The sequence below is a fragment of the Phodopus roborovskii genome, unplaced genomic scaffold (genome assembly GCF_943737965.1).
Source record: "Phodopus roborovskii unplaced genomic scaffold, PHOROB, whole genome shotgun sequence".
In the NCBI taxonomy this organism is placed as follows: domain Eukaryota; kingdom Metazoa; phylum Chordata; class Mammalia; order Rodentia; family Cricetidae; genus Phodopus; species Phodopus roborovskii.
Genome location: NW_026126432.1, coordinates 2,730,168 through 2,743,307, shown reverse-complemented (window position 1 = coordinate 2,743,307; position 13,140 = coordinate 2,730,168).

Here is a 13,140-nt window from a genome sequence, read left to right as displayed (position 1 = left end):
ATTCTCAGCAGAAGAATTTCAAATGGCCAAATGATACTTAAGGAAGTGCTCAAATCATTGATCATCAAGGAATGAAAATAAAAATGACTGTGAGATACCATCGTAAACCTGCCAGAATGGCTAAGATAAAAGATACTGAGGACAGCTTATTCTAGAGAAAATGTGGAGTCAAGGGAACACTCCTCCACTGCTGGTGAGAGTGTAAACTTGTGCCACTTTGGAAATTAGTATGGTGGTTTCTAGGAAAATTGGGAATCAGCCTACCTCAAGACCATGCAATACCACATATACCCAAGGGATGCTCAATCATACCACAAGGACACATGCTCAACAATGTTCATATCAACATTAATCATAATAATCTGGAAACAACCTAGATGCCCCTCAAGTGAAGAATGGATAAGGAAAATGTGGTACGTTTACACAATGGAGTACTACTCAGTGGTAAAAAATGATGAGTTCATGAAATTTTCAGACAAATGGATAGAATTAGAAAAAAATGAAAACAAAAAGCGAAACAAACAAACAAGCTAACAAACAAACAAAAAACAAAAAACATCCTGATTGAGAAAATCCAGACTCAGGGAAAAAAAAAACAGGTAGGTAAGTATTTACTCATAAGTCGATATTAGATGTAAAGCAAAGGGTAACCAGACTACAATCCACAGCTCCAGAGAAGGTGGATAACAAGGGACACATGGATCACTTTGGGAAGGGAAATTCAATGATATCTATAGGGTAAACTGTGGGTCATGGTGGTAATGGAGAAAGGAAGGGGAATGAGAATGAGGGAACAGGATGGTCAAGGGGGAGGATTGCGGTGGGAGAGCAATGAAAAAGACATATTAATAGAGAGAGCCACTATGGGGTTAGGGAGAAAACTGGTGCTAGGGAAATTCCCAAGAGTCCACAGGAGGACCATAGATAAGACTGCTAGCAATAGTGGAGAGGGTGCCTGAAGTGGCCTTCCCCTGTAACCAGAATGGTGAATACCCCAACTATCATCATAGAACTTTCATTCAGCAATTGATGGAGACATCATATAGACTTCCAACCCAAGAACCAGGCCTAGCTCTGGGAATCCAGTTGAAGAGAGGGAGGAGGGAATATATGAGTAAGAGAGGTCAAGATCATGATGAAGATATCTACAGAGACAACTGTACCAAGCTCGTGGAAACTCATGAACTCTAGACTGACAGCTGTAAGGGACTACAGGGGACTGAACTAAGTCCTCCATATGTGAGAGACAGTTGGGAAGCTTGGACTAGCTGAGGAACCCTGCCTGTAGGACCATGATACAAACCTGGTACATGAGCTAGCTTGTTGGAGCCCATTCCCTATAATGGGATGCTGTGCTCAGCCTTAATGGTTGGGACAGGGGATTGTCCCTGCTTCAACCTATTGTGTCAGATTTTATTGACTCCTCATGAGAGCCCTTACCCATGAGGAGGAGTGGAATAGGGGTGGTCTGGATGGGGAAATGAGGAGGAGCAGGAATATGTGTGAGAGACAACTGTGTTTGGAAAGTAAAATGAAATTTAAAAGAATAATTAAATAATAAAGCACAATCTAGGACATTATTAGATTAAAGGAGAATTACCTGAAAGTATTTCTTTTTGACATTGCTACCCTGACATCCATCTACCCCTCCTCACTTTTTATTATTCTCTTAATAGTTTGAAGTATATGTGTAATTTATTTGCATGTATGTATGTGAATTGTCTGTATGCTGTGCCCATTGAGGCAGAAGAAAGAGGGTGTCAAATTCCCTAGGCCTGGAGTTACAGATTGTTGAGAGCTACCATTCATCTGCTGGAGACTGATTTCAAGTTCTCTGTAAGAGCAGCAAGTACTATTAACCACTGAGCCATCTTTCCTGCTCACACTTTCCATAATTCTTTAAGATTTAGAGTATGTTAATATAGTGCTAGCACACCTCAAAGGGCTACAAATATGACTAGTAGCACGCTACAAGAACCCCTGGGTTTGATAGTCAGAAACTGGGCATGATATAGCATGCCTGTGATCCAAGCCCTTGGAAGGACTGGTAGGTCAGCTGCATAGTGACTTCAAATCTGGCCTGTGCTACTTAAGACCTCCCCTGTTTCAAAAAAAGAAACTCATCACATTTTTGACCAATAAATAATAATGAACATAACCTTGCCTTTAATAAATCCACATTCTAAAGGAGGTATAGAAAAAGCAAAAACATGCTAAAACATAAGAAAGTTAATTTTTTCTACCATTTTATAAAGATAAACAAACCAGAGGTAATCACTAAAGTTGGTTTCAAGTATTGTCCTAAAATGTAGAAGTGTCCTTCACTTTTGTTATTCCTTCTGTTCTGTGACTGAGAGCTCTAGCCTCTTTCACTTCCACCCCTATCATGCTCTGTAGTAGAAAGACAATGAATTAATTAAGAGCAGATGTAGTGTATTCCCTTCCTGTGTTGCTATCAGGGAACTTTATGTACTTTATGGTACTGAACAATTTCAGGGTTTTCATATTTAGACCAGAGGCCCCACCCATCAAAACCTGCTTTTCCAACTAATCCTTCTATAATCCCACTACCTGGAGATGCCATCTGTTGGGAGAGGGAAGGTTTCTCTGTGGCTTACCTCCTGTCCACCATGTTAGAATCAGCTCTCCTCTTTGCTTGGGAGACAGCTGTTCCTGCTGGGATTAGGAAATATTCCAGACGTGCTTGCAAGCATAACCTTACAGACCTGAAAATCGACAGCAGAGCTCACAAATATGGCTTGTGTTTCAAATCTGGTCCAAAGGCTGTTTATATTTTTAAAGGTTGTAAAAAAACAAAGACAGATTCATAGCAGAGACCTTATGTGACATGCTTGCAAATTCTAAAATATTTACTGCCCAACCCCTTACAAAAAGTGCTGCAGTCTTTAGAAATGGAACATGGGTCCAGTAACTTAGAAATTTAAATGCTTAATAAAATTTTGGAAGAATGGAATATATATGGGTAAATTAGACTTCTGTTGATTTAAGGCAGGTGACCTTTGTATTGGTGCTTTGGTTAAGTATAGACTGTACATGCAGGCTTTTGGCTTTACAACTTTTAGAATCTGATGTCCATTACTATGACCATGACCAATTTTTGCAGATATGTAGTTAGCTTCTGTCTCTGGAAAAGAGCTAAATATGACTGAGATTCCATGTCTCTTGCTATGTTTTAAAGGCCACCACAGTTTACTCTAGGCCTTTCTCCTTTTTCATAGATAACACACACACACACACAGACACACACACACATACACACACACACGCACGCACGCACGCACACACGCACGCACGCACGCACTCACTATGTATAAATGACCTGGTTCATTAGTGCCAGTGCCTCAGATTTCAGTAAAATTCTTAGCTCTCTGAAGTAGTAGATATTAAAAATTCCTACGGGTACAAAGGTATCACATCATATCACAGGGGCCCAGCTTATGATTTAGGGGAACTACAGGCCCCAAAATGTTAGTAATCTTGAAGGACACAGTAAATGTGTGTCATACATTGGTTTGCAAACAGACATTGCTTTAGGCAAAGGGGTGCATCAATATAAGGATGAGGGTACTGCTTCAGGGTACTTCTGTTGCAACTAGACTTTTGTCATGTGGGTCATATTTGAACCTCATGACAGTGCTCTTGACAGGGTCATGAAGGTTCAGAAGGCAGGCTTATCTAAAGTAATTACTCACATCTGAGGTTCTTTCTTCCTATGGTGTCTGTGATATCAGAGTACTGAATAGTATTTCCTACTTTCAACTATGAACTGTGTTTCTCAGTCAGCTTTGTAATTACATAGGCCATAAAATAACCTAAATCTTACCAGGTGTGGTGTGAGGGTCTGCACGTAAAATGTTGCTCCCAGGCCTACAAAGATACTGTTCTTTACTTACAAGTTTGTTTTTCCCTGTGTCTTTGTGACTTCAGGTTATAACCAGAGCTGAGAAAAGAAAATATACCTTAAGTTCATGTCAGTTTTCAAAAATTCAAGATTTATAATCTCATGTTGGCATTAAAATTGAGACTAACATTCCAAGAGATAATTCCACAGCTTTCAAAATTACAAGATAAAATAAACCAGGAACACTGGACACCAGATGTTTTCTCCAAGGAAACTGTAGATTATGTTCCAGTGTAGAAGTCACAGTCAAGTCAGATAATACTGTCTGTCGTGGTTAGGTTTCCACTGGTGTGCTAAAAACAAAATAGCCAGAGCAACTTGGAAAGGAAAGGGCTTATCTGAGTTTACACAGTAATCATAGTGCATTTTTAAGGGAAATTAGGGCATGAACTCAAGGCAAGAAATTAGAGCCAGGAATGGAAACCATGGAGGAGGTCTATCATTGGCTTGCTCTTTATGGCTTTCTTAGCCTGTCTTCTTATAGCAGCCAGGACCACCAACTCAGGGTGGTGGCTCACAATAAGGTGGACACTGTTACATCAATCATTCATCGAAAAAATGACCCAGAGGGCAATTTGATGGGGGGAATTTCTCTATTGGGTTTCCTGCTTTCAAAATTACTCTAACTTATGTCAAGTTGACATAAAATTACTAAGCACACTACCAAAAACTACTGAAAGGCAAAATGGAAATTACAATGTCTGAAATACACTGGCTGAGAAAGAAAGGTGTTCGGCTTAGTTGTGATTGTAGCAGCTAATACTTGCAAAATTCTGAAGTGCACCAGAATGAAAATAGTTTATCTAAATTGCAGCCTTCTGCCATACTCACTCTAAAAGTAAACTTTTATGATAATTTGACTTTCAGTTACCAGATTATTGATCTGGACAGCAGCACACTGCTGAGCAAAAACCAAGAGCACCTCCACCTAGCCCACTAATCCTTCTTCTGTCTCCTTCCTCTTCATTCTTTCTTCTCACTCTCCCTTTCCCTTGTTCTCATCCTTCCCTACCTCCCCCAACTTCATTTTTTATGTCTTTATTCCCCCTCTAGGGACACCTTTCCTCTCTTCTGCTAAGATTGCAATGATTTTTTTAATTAAGTTTTGGCAAAAGTGCACCCAAGGATCACAGAATAATACTCTACAGAGGACAGTTCTTCCAGGATTGCTCCCACCCTCTTATTTTACAACTACATATATAAGGACACATGTGCTTGCAGCTAAGCACTAGAGGAGCCAGAATTTTTAAACATGCAGACCTTTTCCTTCCATGGGAGAAATTGGCATCTATTCACCTGAAAGCCTGGAGGGGATGATGTTTGATAACCTGGTGATATTTTGCTGGCTTATGTAGCCAGCAAATCCCCACAAAGTCCTGAGCATTGTTTCTCAGTCAATGAAACCTATCCTTATGAAGGAAGTCCTATGAATTTTTCACAAGAGTTTTCTAGCAAGTGGTTTGGGGAGGAGATCTGGAGGAGATAGATTGTAGGATATAGGCAAAATGAAAGTAGACAAGTCTGAATGGAGTGACAGAGAGGGGAGAGAGAACAAAAGAAATAAAATGAATGGTAGAGCTAATTAAATTTTTCTAAAGAAAATTCAGCAATATTTGAGAGAGTGTATTATCTCCCCCAAAAAAACATACAATTAATTTTAGCTTTACTTTTAAACTTCTGAAAAATAAATAAATAATTAAAAGAAGGGACAGACATAGTTTGTGATCCTCAGAAGACTACTAATGTTGCAATGATTCATTTGCCCTCCTCTTTGGCACCCTTCCCTCTCACCGAATAACATTCTCTAGCACTGTTGTTTGAGTACATATTGTAAAGGGCATGGAAATACATTTATATTTAACCTAGTTTTAAAATTCTATGGTGATTCCTAACAAGAAAGGGATAGAAGCACTTAGCACCGGAGCCACATCTAATGTATCAGCTGTGCTTAGCCATTGTCAGAGTTGGAGAGAAATGATCCTCAGTAAAACTTTTAACATTGGCAAGAAACCACTTGAATCAGAGCATAGACCAGTGCACATTTTCAAAAAGAATCTATTTCCAGACAGAATCAGACTTTTCCCCCTGACAATGTGCAATTACCTTCCACTTATCCAACTGCCATTATCAACTGGATCACATTGCCCATTCCATTGGCACTTAAATGAACTTAAAACCCCTCACAATTTCTCATGATTTAATTAAATACAAAAGTCTAGTTGTATCAGTAAGTTACTCTTTTCTATATTTTCAATATAGTAATGACATTTGTACTACTTTGTGTACATTTTAGGAAGAAGCCTTATTGGTAAATATACTGATCAGTTTTACTAATTTTTCAGAGCTACATTATTAAACTGACAAAGCACCTGGTTACCCAAAAAATCTTATTGGAATAAAAAAAAAAAGTTTTAATGTTCACTAAATTATAATCTCTTGACTAAAAAAAAAAAGTCTTAGTTTTGTTAGTGGTCATTTATCATCTCAAGCAATTATAAAAGTACCTTTTACTTATTTTTAAAATTTATTTCTTAAAATATAAATGTAACACTTTATTAAACATCTATAATGGAACATTTTGTAATAATTTGATATGTTATTAAACAAAAACGTCATGAAAAAAATCCTTAAATGTTGGGCTGGGAAGATGGCTCAGTAGATTAATAACTCCTCTTGTGTAAGATGAGAACCTAAACTCAAACCCATGGCACACATGTATAAAATCAGGCATGCCTGTTGGTGCCTATAACCTGGATGTTGGAGTATCCTGGGATCTACTGGACAGATAGGCAAAATGGTATGAATTCTGTAAGTAGATCTTGATGGGAGATGTAATTCTGCAAATATGTTTCTTTTATTGGTTAATGAATAAAGCCCTGTTGGCCAATAGGAAAGCAAGATAGGTGAAACTAGGAGGCAAGGAGGATACAGGGAGATGTGTCAGAGAGTAGACAAGATATAGGACATGAGAAAAGAGGCCGAGGACCCTTTCTCCGGTAAGATAAGACCATGTGGGATTGATAGAAATGAGTTAATATTTAAGACAGATCTAGCCAATAAGAAATGCTGGTAACCAACCAACAGTTCATAATTAATACAGTGTCTCTGCCTGTTATTTTGGGGCTGATGTAACTCTGGGACTAGGCTAGATGAGCTCTTAACAAAATGGCACCTACAATGTGGGTACTAAGAACTTCTACTTAAAACTTGACAAAAGTTTAAAAAGGTATTTTAGAAACAAAAGAACAGAGTCAAGCAAGGCTTCTTGGTAGCAGTATTTTTCTTGGTTGAACTGTTTTGCTAGAAACAAGTATACCTTTACAGGACTCTTAAGGGAGTCTTCCTGACTGGGCATAAGCAGCACTCTTCTAAGAGTGCTGTGTATGAGCAGCTGACAGTGGCAGTGATCACATATCCAAGCCAGCAGCATTCTGCTTGATGGCTGCATAGACCAAGGTAGTGAGCACAGATCTCAATGCTGTTGGAAAACGTACTCCTCATATTGGAAACCCAGACGCCAAAACAGCTACTGCTGTTTTGTTTAATTTTAACAACGCTGTTTAGCAGATACAAGACTTGTGGCTCAAAAACAGGTAGAGATTTACAGTAAACACAGATTCAGATAAAGTGGAACCTAAAAGGTTTTTACAGTGTATTTTAAAACATATATAATCTTGGGAGGGAAAATAAAAAGGATATTTGCTTAAAAAAGGAAAAAAAAAAAAAAAAAAAGGTGGGCAGTGGTGGTACACACCTTTAATCCCAGCACTCAGGAGGAGAGAGAAGCAAATCTCTGTGATTTCAAAGCGAACCTGGTATACAGAGTGAATTCCAGGACAGATAAAAGCTACACAGAGAAACTGGGTCTCAAAAAATGAGAAAATAGAAATAGAAAAAAAAAAAGAGTAATAAAAAAGCCACGTGAAGATGGAAAGCACACAGAGAGTCTGGATACTGTATGCTATTGTACTGTCTTTGAATTGCTCAATTGCTAAGGAAGGAATAACAACTTCTAAAATACACTTGATTATCAATGCTGCTAAATTTTATTTAAATTAAATTAAAATAAATGCTTATTTATTTTAAAATGCTTTGACTTCAAAATTTAAGTCTAAGGACAGGTTACTAGGGAAAAGAATTTCTATTTTTGTTTCCATAGAAATTGAAAAGCTGTGATTCCTTCTAAACTAACATGGTTTGATAAAGCAAGATGCCCTGAAACAGTGCCCTAGGTGATCCAACATTCAAAACAGCTGGGACAAGGCACCCTTGCAGACTACAGCCAAGATTTTTGTGTCTTCTTAGGATCCCCATGGTATTACAGCATGCCCAAACAGCAGGAGGCAGTTTGGAAAAAATGACACCCACATTCACAAATACTGTCTATAAATGTTTGTTTCCATTTAAATGGGATTGGTTATGAATAGTTAATGATCACAACCAATCTCTTTTTAAAGGTAAAAGGGGGCTTATGGTACAGAAATGAATGCTTTGTATTGGAATGGATTTTCATTTATTGATACAAATTTAAGGTCAATTTTGTGATAAATATATTTCTCCTCTTGTTTAGGTATTATGTTTGCATAGCTCATTTAAATATATAATGTATAAGAACTGTGTGAAGGGGTGCCCACTCTAGTGGACCAGCTTACCCGGAGTTGGTGAGCATCCTGGCCCCATCTCCCACTGCAGGAGGGGTTAAGTGTGGGCCTTTTTCTGGCTTGCCTTCTGTTGCCCTGCTAATAGCATCCAGAGGACTGAAAACTGAGGACTGCATGCAGGTTAGCCAGCTATAGCGGGACAGCCCGTCCAGAGTCTGCCTCCAACCAAAAGAGGAGTCTCACCACTACCCACTGTAGTAGAAGAGCCATCTGAATTTTGGACCTGATTTCACCCACCAGAAGAGAACTTTGGTCAGGTACCCATCAGAAGAGGGAGAGACTCTACCAGTATGCACTGGAAGAAGAGATGTTTGGTTAGTGGACAGTATAAAAACACAGTCAACAACAGGAAGAACAATATGAAACCACTAGAGTCTAGGGACTCACACCAGCAAGACATGGACATCTCAACACAGATGTAGGAGAAGAGAAAAACCCTACAAATGAATTTTTGATGATGATAGAGACCCTCAAAGAGATAATGAGAAAATCTTTTAAAGAAATGGAAGAAAAATTTCAAGAAATGGAGGAAAAGACAAACCAAAAGATTACACAAAACAATTCAAACAGTGCAAGATTAAAAGTTGAAATAGAGACCAAACACACACACACACACACACACACACACACACACACACACACACACACACACACACACAATCTGAGGGAATGCTTAAATAGAAAAGTTAGGCCAATGATCAAGAACTACAGATGCAAGCATAACCAACAGAATACAAGAGATCTCAGGCGCTGAAGATACACTAGGAGAAATAGATGCATCAACCAAAGAAAATCTTAAGTCTGACAAATCCCAAACACAAAATATCCAGGGAATATGGTTCACCAGGAAAAGGCCAAACCTATGAATAATAGTATAGAAGAAGGTGAAGAAACCCAACTCAAAGTTGAAGAAAATATATCCAACAAAATCATAGAAGAAAAATTTCTCACCCTAAAAAAGACATGCCAATGAAAGGACAAGAAACATACAGAACACCAAAGAGAAAAGAGAGTGAACCAAAAAAAAAAAAAATCCTCTTGCCACACAATAATCAAAACACCAAATGTACAAAATAAAGAAAGAATATTAAGAGCAGCAAAGAAAAAAGGCCAAGTAACATATAAAGGCAAACATATCAGAATTACACATGACTTCACCACGGAAACTCTGATGGCCAGAAGGCCCTGGATAGATATTCTGCCAACATTAAGAGTCATGTATGCCAACAAAGCTTTCAATAACTGTAAATGGAGAAAACATGATATATTTATGACAAAAACAGACTTAAACAATACAAGTCAACTAATTCAGCTGTACAAAAATTTCTGGAAGGAAAACTCCAACCCAATGAAATTAACTATACCCACAAAAACATAGGCAATAGATAATCCCACTTTACCAACATCCAAAAGAAAAAAAGGGGGAGGGGAGGAAATCCACACATAATATCACCACCACCAACAAATCCAAAAGAAACAAGAATTAACAATCAATGGTCTTAATATCCATCAATATTAATGGTCTTAACTCCCTATTAAAAAATACAGGGTAACAAAATGAATATGAAGACAGAATCCATCCTTATACTGTGTAAAGGAAACACCTCAACTCCAAAGACAGATGTTACCTCACAGTTAAGGGATAGAAAAAGACTTTCCAGTCAAATGGACCCAAGAAACAAGCAGGTATAGCAATACTTATATCTAACAAATTAGACTTTAAACTAAAATCAACCAAAAGAGATAAAGAAGGTCATTTCTTATTCATCACAGGAGAAATTTATCAAGATTAAGCCTCAGTTCTGAACATCTATGCCCCAAATACAAAGGCACCCACATTCATAAAGGAAACATTACTGAAACTCATATCTCACATGAACCCTTACAAACATATAGTGGGAGATTTCAACAACCCACTCTCAACATTAGACAGGTCTCCAGCAGAAGCTTAACAAAGAAACTAACAGAAGTTATGACCCAATTGGGTTTAACAGACATTTATAGAACATTCCATCAAACACAAAAGAATGTACCTTCTTCTCAGCACCACATGGAACGTTCTCTAAAATTGACCACATACTCAGCAATATAGTAAACCTCAACAGGTACAAAAACACTGGAATAACCCCCTGTATCTTATAAGACTACCATGCTGCAAGTTAGAATTCAACAATAACACAAATTGCAGAAAACCTACAAATCATAGAAATTGAACAGTGTGCACTTACATCATTCTTGGGTCAAGGGAGAAATAAAGAAAGAAATAAAATCTTACTAGAATTCAATGAAAATGGAGACACAGCATACCCAAACTTATGGGACATTTTGAAAGCTGTGCTAAGAGGAAAATCCATATCCCTAAGTGCCCATATGAAGAAACTGGAGAGTAGTCACACTAGAGAATTAGCAGCACAATTGAAAGCTCTAGAACATAAATAAACAAAGAAACAAACTCACCCCAAAGAAGTAGATGCCAGGAAACAATTAATTTGAGGGCTGAAATCAATACGGTAGGAACTAGGAAAACAATACAAACAATCAATGTAACAAAGACTTGGTTCTTTGAGAAAATCAACAAGATAAATAAACCTTTATCCAAATTAACCAAAAGACAGAGAGAGAACATTCAAATTAAGAAAATCAGAAATGAAAGGGGAGATATATCAATGGACACAAAGGAATTACGGAGAATCTTCAGGTCATACTTTGAAAACCTATATTCCAAAAAAATTACAATATTTAATGGAATGGAAAATTTTCTGATAGATATCACTAACCAAAATTAATTCAAGTCCAAATAAACAATTTAAATAGACCTATAACCCCTAATGTAGTTGAAACAGTCACCAAAAGTCCTCCCCCCCCAAAAAAAAAAAAAAAAAAAAAACAGGGCCAGATAGTGTCAGTGCAGAATTCTACCAGAAATTCAAAGAACAGCTAATACCAATACTCCTCAAAGTGTTCCATACAATAGAAACAGAAGGGCCATGGCCAAAATCCTTTCTTGAGGCTACAATTACTCCAGTACTCAAGCCACACAAAGGCAAAACTAAGAAAGAGAACTATAGACCAATATCCCTCATGAACATTGATGCAAAACTACTCAGTAAAATACTGGCAAATTGAATCCATGAACACATCAGAGAAATCATCTACCTTGAACAAGTAGGCTTCATCCCAGGGATGCAAGGATACTTCACCATATAAACAAACTGAAAAATCACAGGATCATCTTACTAGATGCTGTAAAAGCTTTTGACAAAATCCAACACCCCTTCATGGTAAAGGTCTTGGAGACATCAGGGATAACAGGAACATACTAAACAGAATAAAAACAACATAGAGCAAACCAAGAGCCAACATCAAACTAAAGGTAGAGAAAGACAATGGGATTCCTCTAAAATCAGGAACAAGACCAGCCTCCCACTATCTCTGCATCCCTTCAATATTTTACTTGAAATACTACCTTTACTTGAAAGACAACAAAAGGAGATCAAGGGGATACAAATTGGAAAGGAAGAAGTAAAATTTCACTATTTGTAATTGATATGATAGTTTACATAAGTGACCCGAAAATCTCTATCAAAGAACTCCTACAACTGGTAAACACCTTCAGCAAAGTGTCAGGATACAACATTAAATAAATAAAAAAAAAAAAAAAACCAGTAGCTTTACTATATATAGGAGACAAAGGGGCTGAGAAAGAAATCAGAAACCAGAGAAACATCACCCTTTACAATAGCCACAAACAACATAAAATATCTTTGGGTAATGCTTAGCAAAGAATGAACGACCTATATAATAAGAACTTTGTGTCTTTAAATAAAGAAATTAAAGAAAATACCAGGAAATGGAAAGATCTCCCTTGCTCTTGGATAGGTATAATCAACACAGTGAAAATGGGAATCTTGCAAAAAAGGAATGTACAGATTCAATGCAATCCCCATCAAAATCTTGACAGAACTTGAAAGAAAAATCCTCGGCATTATATGGAATAACAAAATACCCAGGATAGCAAAACAACCCTGTGTAATAAAGGAACTTTCAGGGGCATCACCATTCCTAACTTCAAGAACTATTATAGTGTTATAGTCCTGAAAACAGCTTGGTATTCGCACAAAAATAAACAGGTAGACCAATGGAATCAAATTGAAAAACCTGATGTTAACCCACACACCTATGAACACCTGATTTTTGACAAAGAAGCTAAATTTATACAATGGGAAAAAGGAAGCATCTTCAACAAATGGTGGTGGCATAACTGGATGCTAGTGTGTAGAAGACTGCAGATGAAACCTTATCTATTGGCAGGCACAAAACTGAAGTCCAAATGGAACAAAGGCATCAACATAAACTCAGCCACAGCGAACCTCTTAGAAAAGAAAGTGTGAGGTTCCCTTGAATGAATTGGTACAGGAGACTGCTTCCTGAATATAATTCCAGTGGTACAGATACTGAGATTGTCAATTAATAAATGGGGCCTCCTGAAACTGAGAAGCTTCTGTAAGGCAAAGGACACAGTCAATAAGACAAAACAACAGCACACAGAATGGGAAA